Here is an 8,511-nt window from a genome sequence, read left to right as displayed (position 1 = left end):
GCTGTGCTGAGCGCTTTGCTAGCACGATCTGTTTCACTCCCTTCAACGCCTGTGGTAGAGGCGTTAAGTTGCGCCCCCTTCTGCGGATGGGGGGCTCGGCCATAGAAGAGCGCGTGGCACAGCTAGGGTCATACCAGGCAGAGCCTGAAGAACAATAGTGCATCCACCTTCAAACTCATGCTCTTAGCCACTGTGCTGCCTTTCTAAAAATGATCTTTCCACATTTTCGATAACTGACAGATCCTTAAAGCCTGCTTTATGCAAAAATTCCCCAGGCTCTGCATGTTTCTAGATCAGCAAAGCCTTCAGCTTTGGTTACCCATCCATCCTCCTCTGTGCTCACCCACCTCTGCGTCTTCCTAAGCCTGTCCCAATTACACGTCCTAGAAATGCTACTTCAAACATTTGAGAGGGCTTTGCTAAAACCAAAAGCCTTTTTCCTCAAGCATTTTCAAATGTGTGCAGGCTTTTCCAAAGTGACATCAATTGGGCGGTGACATCCGTTGAGCCTTCACTGTCAACAGGGCAGACTCACAGGCCCATTCCTGGTGAGTCCTTCTAGTCTCACGGCTTTAAACACCCACTGTATACTGACTACTCCTGAGAGCGTATGTCCCCAGCTTGGGCCACTTATATATTCAGCTGCCTTCATATTGAGGTATCCCGTTGCCCTTCCCCATATCACATGTTCTGTCCTCGACACCAGCAGCCATAATAATTATTATCACGATAACTGATTCCACTATATAGTGCTGAGAATGTGGCAGATACTGTTCTAAGTGCTTTCTTTACATTAACTTTATTTAATCCTCACAATAACCATACAAAGTGAGTACTGTGATTATCCCCATTTTATGGATGATGAAACTGAGGCACGGAGAAATTAAACAACTCGGCCAAGGTCACCCAGCTAGAGAGTGGTGGAATTGGGATCCGAAGACCAAGGAATTCTGAGCCACCGGGCTTTTATTTTTGTTACATGAATTAACGCATTTATTATAGGCTAGCAACGTTTCAAACTATGGCGCTTCTACTGGCCTTTCAATTCCCTCAGTCTTCTGATGGCAGACTTTCCACTGCTGAGGGCAGAAGTGGTGCTCGGTCCAGGCACCAGCAGCTACTGTTCTCATGCAGAAAGCACAGTGCCGGACCCCCACAGCTCTTCTCTTCATCTGGGTTTTGACACAGAAGGAGCAAGTGTACTTGGTGTGCCAGCCGATTTCAATTTTCTTCACCATTTTCCTGAGGGAGGCGCCATAACGGGTCTCGTATTCACCGACCGATTCCGACCTTCTCGGTGCGTTTAGCCATGTCGCCGCCAACTAGGTCAGAACCCAGAGAGCTGGCCGCTGGAGCTTTGAAAATACAAGTGAGCTCCAAACTTCCCAGAAAACTTTCCTACCCTTCTCAGCATAAAATTCAGAGTCCTTGCAATGGCCTCCGTGGCCCCGCGGGATCTGCCTCGGCTACTTCTCCCATCCCACGTTCTGCCACTCTCCTCACTGCAGCCACACTGGCCTCCCTGCTGTTCCTAGAACACACCTACTACGCTCCTGTCTCAGGGCCTTTGCACCGGCTGCTTCCTCTGCCTGCAATGCTCTTCCCACTTCCAGATCTCTGCCCACGTGACACCTTTTCAATGGGACCATCCCCGGTCACGCCTTTTAAAAACGAGTCCCCCATCCTCACTTTATTTTCCTGTGCCACCTTCTACCACGTGACATATGTTCATTTCTTTATCGTCTGGCTCTCTTCGCCAGGTGTAAGCATGACGAGGGCGGGGCTTTCGTCATTGCTCTATCCCAAATACAAAAGTGCCTGGCATGTACGTGGTAGGGACTCAGTTAGGAATCGTTGAGTTAATCTTCCCACCAAACCTCCTCCTTTCCCTGTGTCCACCATCTTAGAGTAAAGGCACCATCATCCTTGAGGGTAATTATCCGAGATTTGTCCCTTTCTTCAAAACTCCAAGTATCCGCCAGGTCTTACCGACTCAACTTCCTAAATAGTTTTCAAATCATCAATTTTCCGCCATCCATCCTGCCACTTCCTTGGCTCTGTCCTTCTGTAACAGATGTCTAGACCGCATACGGTAATACACGGAGTTTGCACATTTTGAATTTTTCAGTGTCCTCTCCGCCCCCAGCCCACTGCATTGATCCCCAAGTCCTCCCAGCCCAGGTCCAAACCTGCTCCTCCTCTAGCGCTTTTGCCTCTGTAACTCCGCCGCCATCAACCTGGCTGCCTGAGCCAGGCATCTGGGAATCGTCCTCAACTCCCCTCTGTCCCACTTCCAATCCACAGCCAGGTTTTCTGTCTTACTTATCTGGATATTTCTGAAAATTGCCCATTTCCTTTCATCCTCATGGCCACCACCCTAGTCCAGGCCATCACCCATCTTACCTGGGTGATCTCGGCAGCCTCCTAATACTGGTCTCCCTCCCTGCTGCCTGGTCCCAGGTCATCTTCCTAAAACACACAGAAGATCACATGACTCTCTTACTTAAATGAATCTCTACTCTTTCCCATGCACCCACACCCTCCTGATGTGTCATCCCCAGCCTCCTGCCACACTTGACTTCTGCCGTTGTCCGACACCTCCCCGCAACACACACACACACACATACAGCCTGGAATGCCCTTTTTCCCTGCCCAATCCCTCTCTTTTCCTAGATGAGTTCCAAGGTCCCTCCCCTGTGAAGTCTTCCCTGTTCCCCCACCCCAACTTTTGGGTAATTACCATGGCGGGGTGGATGGGAAGGCTCACCCAGCAAGGTCACTTGGGCTGAGGCAATAACGGACCAAAAAAGCAGTTTGAGGACCCAACAGTGAGGCCTTAGGAAGCACCTTCTGTGTACCTGGATCTGTTCCCAGAACCCCAAGGTCAAATGGTGGAAGCATATGGCATGAGGAGGGGGAAATGGGTCTGAAAAAGAGAAAGAGAAGGGAAGAGAACCAGTATATCTGGAGCAGATTCTAGGCTCCCCTGCTAAAGGCTTTGAAGATACTCCTTCGTTTCGTCATCAGGACATCCCTGGGAGGCAGGAATTTTAAGAACATAGGAACTGGTGTATAAGATTTACAAAATTAATAAAGGTAGCCTTTCAAAGGAGTGGGGGAAAGAAGAGATTATTCGATAAAGGCTTTAATATAAAATTGGCTATGTATATGAAAAGAGTCAAGTTGGATCCCTTCTAGTGCATTAAAACTCCAAATGGGAGTAAACGTGATCATTTAAGTCAATATGTATATGAAACTGTGGTTGGGAAGGTCTTTCTCTGTATAACGCAGAAAGCAGAGACCATAAAGGAAAATTCTGAGAGATCTGGCTACATAAAAATGTAAATGTTCAGCATGTCAAAAATATATATAAATAAGTAAAGTGCAAATGCAAATGGAAAACTGGGAAAAATATTTCCCACATGTTAGCAGACAGAAATATGGGCTCGTGATCTAAATGGACAATTCACATAGGAAGAAATTTCAATTTTCCTAGTAATCCTAGAAATAAAAATTAAATCAAATCGAGGTTTCATTTTTAAACTGCCAAGTTATCAGACATTTGTTTTAATAAAATAGCAGTGCCATGGGGTGCCAGGAAAGAATGCAGTTTACAACTGCAGATGGATGCTAGAAACTGCTACTTTAAAGTTTATAAACAGCTTTTATATTCTAGGACAGGAGAAGGATTCTGTTTACAGAGAAGACCTTCTCTTTGTTCTAGATTGTTCTGGAAAGAACACCTTTGAGGCCTTCTTGGTTAGGTAGCTGTGAAGTAAAAGCCTCTGGTTGCTCTTCCAGAAACCCAAATCCAGCTGCTTTAGACTAAGATGTTAAGTTTTCTATTCGGTTGTATAAACTTGTTCTGTAAGGAACTTCCCCCTGCTAATTTGGCTTTTTTTTTTTTTTTTTTTTTTTTTTTGACGAGCAACCTTGGTCAACCTCACAGATTGCAAGGACCTTGTCAGTTTACAATCCCTTACTTTTTATTTTTCACACCAACAGCACCTGGTCTTCCTAGGTGATCTCCCATCCAAGTATTAACCAGGCCCGACCCTGCTTAGCTTCCAAGATCAGAAAGGATTGGGCTTGTTCAGGGTAGCATGGCCGTAGACTCCCCAACATGGATTTTGGACTGCTCTGTGCAGGAAAATCTTGTGTGTGTGGCAGAGGTCCCACTCCATGACCCAACAAAACCATTTCCAGGAGTATATCCTAAGGTCAAAGAAAGGTTACTGTAATACAAGGATCCGTGAACCTGAATGGGGGACAAAAACATTCCAGGGACCTCTGCATGACATTTAGCACTTCTGTCACTTATGAATGTAGGCAGCAAGCCACAGAATTAGCAATATCTGTGGCACAGCAGAGTTCTTGAACACTCATCGCATCAACGTTCCACCCGTTAGCCCCGTTAGAGCTTGCTATTAAAGGCGTTAATAAGAAGCACATTTATAACTATAGCCCAACTTTTTTTGTTTCGAAACACTTTATTTTTTAGAGCAGTTTTAGGTTTACCTAAAAATTGAGCAGGAAATAGAGAATTCTATTATACTTCCTGTCTCCCTGTCCCCAGAGTTTTTCCTATTATTAACACCCTGCATTAGTGTAGAATATTTGTTCCCATTGAAACACCAAAAATGATACATTATTATTAACTAAAGTCCAGAGTTTACATCAGGGTTTACTCTTAATGTTGTACAGTTCTATGGGTTTTCACAAATGCATAATGTCATGTATCCACCATTTCAGCATAATGCAGAGTATTGACACTGCCCTAAAAATTTCTTGTGCTTCACCTAGTCATCCCTTCTTCTCTCTTCCTGAACACCTGGAACCACCGATGTTTTAATGTCTCTAGTTCTGCCTTTCCCAGAATGTCATTAATTTGGAATTGTACAGTATGTAGCCTCTCCAGATTATCTTCTTTACTTAGCAAGTTGCAATTCAAGTTCCTCTATATCTTTTTATGGCTTGATAGCTTGTTTCTTTTTCTCTCTAATAATACTCCAACGTCCAGATGAACCACAGTTGTTTATCCACTCACCGACTGAAGGACATCTTGGTTGCTTCAGTTTTGGCAATTATAAATAAAGCTGCTATAAACATCTGTGCGCAGGCTTTGGTGTGGATGTAAGTTTCAACTCATTTGGATAAATATGCTAAGGGGAACAATCGCTGGGTCATATGATAAGACTGTTTAGCTTTTTAAGTAACTGGCGAACTGTCTTCCAAAGTGGCCGAACCATTTTGCATTCCCACTAGCAATGACAGAAAATTCTCGTTGCCGCACATCCTTGCCCGCATTTGGTGTCGTCGGTGTTTGGGATTTCGGCCGTTCTAATAGGTGTGTAGTGGCGTCTCGTTTTTGTTCAATTTGCAGTTCCCTAATGACGTATGATGTGGGGCATCTTTTCGTATGCTTATTTGCTATTTCTGCTCCAGCTTTAACTACAAGCTTAGGTGATGCCTTCTGCTAGAAGGTTAATCTCTCCCGTTGTATCAGACAGTCTTTGCTGTGTAACACACAATTCCAGAACTCAGAAGCTTAAAACGACGATCATGCAAGGTTCAGCTAATTGCGGCTGAGTGGGGCCGAGTGGGGCTGGGTGCTTCAGGCCCCTTGGCTCGGGCTGCTCTGCTCCACGCGTCTCATACCTTCTTTGAACCCTTGTGGCCCAATTTAAAAATATATGTTGATAAATGTGTTTCGATACAATTGGCTTGTGTTCTTAGGTACATTATTTTATGCACTTAGGCCCATCCCAGCCCTCGTTATGCTGCTCTGCCAGGGCCCAGTTCCTTGTCTGTTTCCTTGCCGGACTGTGAGCTCCCTGATGGCTGGGACTGAGCTTATATTTCTGTTTTTAATTTCCTATTATGAAAAATTTCAAACATATTTTTTAAAAAGGGAGAGAATAGCACCATGAAAACCCATGCATTCATCACCTCAGATTACAAAGACTTTGTCCCATTGGTTCCATCTCTCCCCTTTTAATTTATTTTTTGCTAAAGTATTATAAAGCGAGTCATCCTCCCTATATCTCTCATTGTGCTTTTCCAAGAAATTCATTCAATAGTTTTTAAACCCATGAATGACTGTTGTAGAGCCGTATATAATAGCCCCAACTGGAAACGAGCTTATTAGCTACCATTTTAAAATGAGGAATGCAGCCAGCATTAATATGATGGCTAGGTGGAGGGCCAGGGGAGGGAGGGAGCAATTGGGGGATCGTTTTATGAACTCTATAGATGTCTAACCAATGTATGGTATACTTGAAATTAATTTAAATAAATTTTTTTAAAAAAATGAGGGATAGTCAAAGGACTATCACACACCAATACGAGGGCCGCACAGCCACGTGGGAAAATGCTTGTGACAGAGAAAAATCCAAGAAGGCAAAGAGCCTGGCTCAAGGTGATCTCTGTCCTCTCAGTTGCTAATCAGGCCAAAAGACCGGCCTGGGTTCCCGGCCAGTGTGGAGAAGGCGTCGAGTGAGGATGAGGATAATGGGATGATGGGCGAATGTGTTATTCCTCTTCAAAATATCCTTCAGCGTCCTTTTGCCACCTTCCTAAGCTGTTATCTGCCAACCAGAGTTGCCTCAGTGGCTGTCTGTGAGGCCAAACAAAGGATTGATGGAATCTGCTGGGCCCGTGGGGAGCTGTTGGAGGCACAGACCTTAAGACAACAGGCGGTTCCAACCCCCATGCACAGCCCTTTGCAGTTCCCAGAAGGCAGCTGAGGGCATTGCACGGCTATCTATTCTTCCAGGTGCTAGAGTGTGGAAAGGTCATGGTGGCACGGAGTTATCTGATGCGTGCACTTCTGCGTGGCTGTGATAGGGCCTGGAGCTTGCTCAGGCTGTTTTAGCGATTTTAAGGTCAATAGTTGTGGTATCTTTGTTCATCCGGCAGAAGCCTGTCTTGGGTTGATTGTAAACCCATGTGACCCGTAGGGCTGTCCTGGGGAAAACAAATCCACTTCACAGCTTGGTTCCCAGGCAGCTATTCCCCTGGGAGAAAGAAGTCTGTCCATAGCAGAGTTCCTTGTTTCTGCCCCAACCCCCTGGGAACTCAGTGCCTGCAAACAGGAGGCGCCAACTTAATGCTTGTTCTCTCAAGTGCTGTGCTGAGCCTAGTGTCTTCCTGCTGCCTTGAAAACCAGACCCGAGAAATTGTGGAAGGAGGACCTGCCATAGTGCGCTGTTTAGGGGGTCAGGTGTGGAAAGACGGGTGGGGAGGGGTCTAGAAGCTCCAAGTCTTGGTCTCCCAGCTCCCCTGTAAGTCGTTTGAGGACCTTGGGACTGGCCTCATCTACCAATGTCCATTCACCTCCATCTGACTGTCAACCAATCTGAGAACGCCTGGGGCCCATGACCTGCTGCAGTCCCCGCCCTCAGGAAGGTCACTGCCAACAGTAACTGTGGTTTTAAATGATCGAGAAGTCATTCTTGGGGTGGGAATCAAGGGGAGTGTCTGAGGACTTTCACTTGCTAAGAGCCTTGAAGATGGAGTAAAAGTTCAGCAGGTAGTTGAGTGTGGGAACAAGAGGTGCAAAACCAGAGGCAGGAAACGCTGCAGTTGTTTGGGACACTTCCCACGGTTCCGAGGAGGCTGAGCTGTGAGGGGACTTGGAGGGTCTGCTTCCCTCGCAGCGGTGCCAGGAAAGGCCTTAGAGTCTTCGACTAAGGGGTTTTTACCTACAACGGCAGAACACCTCTGACGCCGAACTTGTGGGTTTCCCACAGCAAGCCATTCTCCAGTTCTCTGCAGACACCAACTGGGTGCCGTGCCCTGTAATTTGTCATTCTAATGCTAACCACCCAGAGTTAGTACAGACCCCACAGGCTAAGGGCAGATTCCCACCAGACTGCACCCCTCTTCAGACACCAGTCCCAGCTAGCAGGTCCTCAGGTCACCCACACTCTTGCCCAGTTTGGCCACGAATCAGGGGTTCCCATGATTCCCTCCTCAGATTCCGCAACACACTGTAACGGCTCACGGGAATCAGGAAAACGCTTTACTTATATTGCTAGGTTCTTACAAAGGATACACGAGAACAGCCAGATGAAGAGGTAATAGGCTAGGATCTGGTAGGGTCCACAGAGTGCAGGAGCTTCTGTCCCTGTGGAGTTTGGTGCGTGTCACCCTCCCAGCACATAGATGCGTTCACCAATGCAGAAGCTCTCCAAACCCCTTCGTTTAGGGTTTTTATGGAGGTTCCATTACAAAGACACGATTGATTAACTAAATCACTGGCCACTAGTTATTACCTCAATTCCCAGCTCCTCTCTCCTCTCCAGAGATGGGAAAGGGAGTGTGTGGTGGGGGGAGGGGGGGTGGCGGGGAGGCTGAAAGTCCCCTCTAATCACGTGGTTGGTTCCTCTGGCAACCAGCCTCCAACCTGAAGTCATCCAGGGGCTATCAGCCACCAGTCACCTCATTAAAATAAACTGCAGGATAGTTGAAAGGCGCATGTTATGAATAACAAAAGATGCTCTATCATTC

The 8,511-nt window shown here is 46.4% G+C and overlaps 2 pseudogenes; both read right to left on the bottom strand.

Annotated features, from left to right (window-relative positions):
* Nucleotides 1–830: 830 nt before the first annotated feature.
* On the bottom strand, nt 831–1,311 carry LOC120603001 (60S ribosomal protein L37a-like; annotated as a pseudogene).
* A 2,685-nt stretch (nt 1,312–3,996) lies between these two features.
* On the bottom strand, nt 3,997–4,115 carry LOC120603088 (uncharacterized; annotated as a pseudogene).
* Between the last annotated feature and the right edge of the window lie 4,396 nt (nt 4,116–8,511).

The sequence above is a fragment of the Pteropus medius genome, unplaced genomic scaffold (genome assembly GCF_902729225.1).
Source record: "Pteropus medius unplaced genomic scaffold, Ma_sr-lr_union100, whole genome shotgun sequence".
In the NCBI taxonomy this organism is placed as follows: domain Eukaryota; kingdom Metazoa; phylum Chordata; class Mammalia; order Chiroptera; family Pteropodidae; genus Pteropus; species Pteropus medius.
This window is presented reverse-complemented; position numbering and strand designations above follow the sequence as displayed.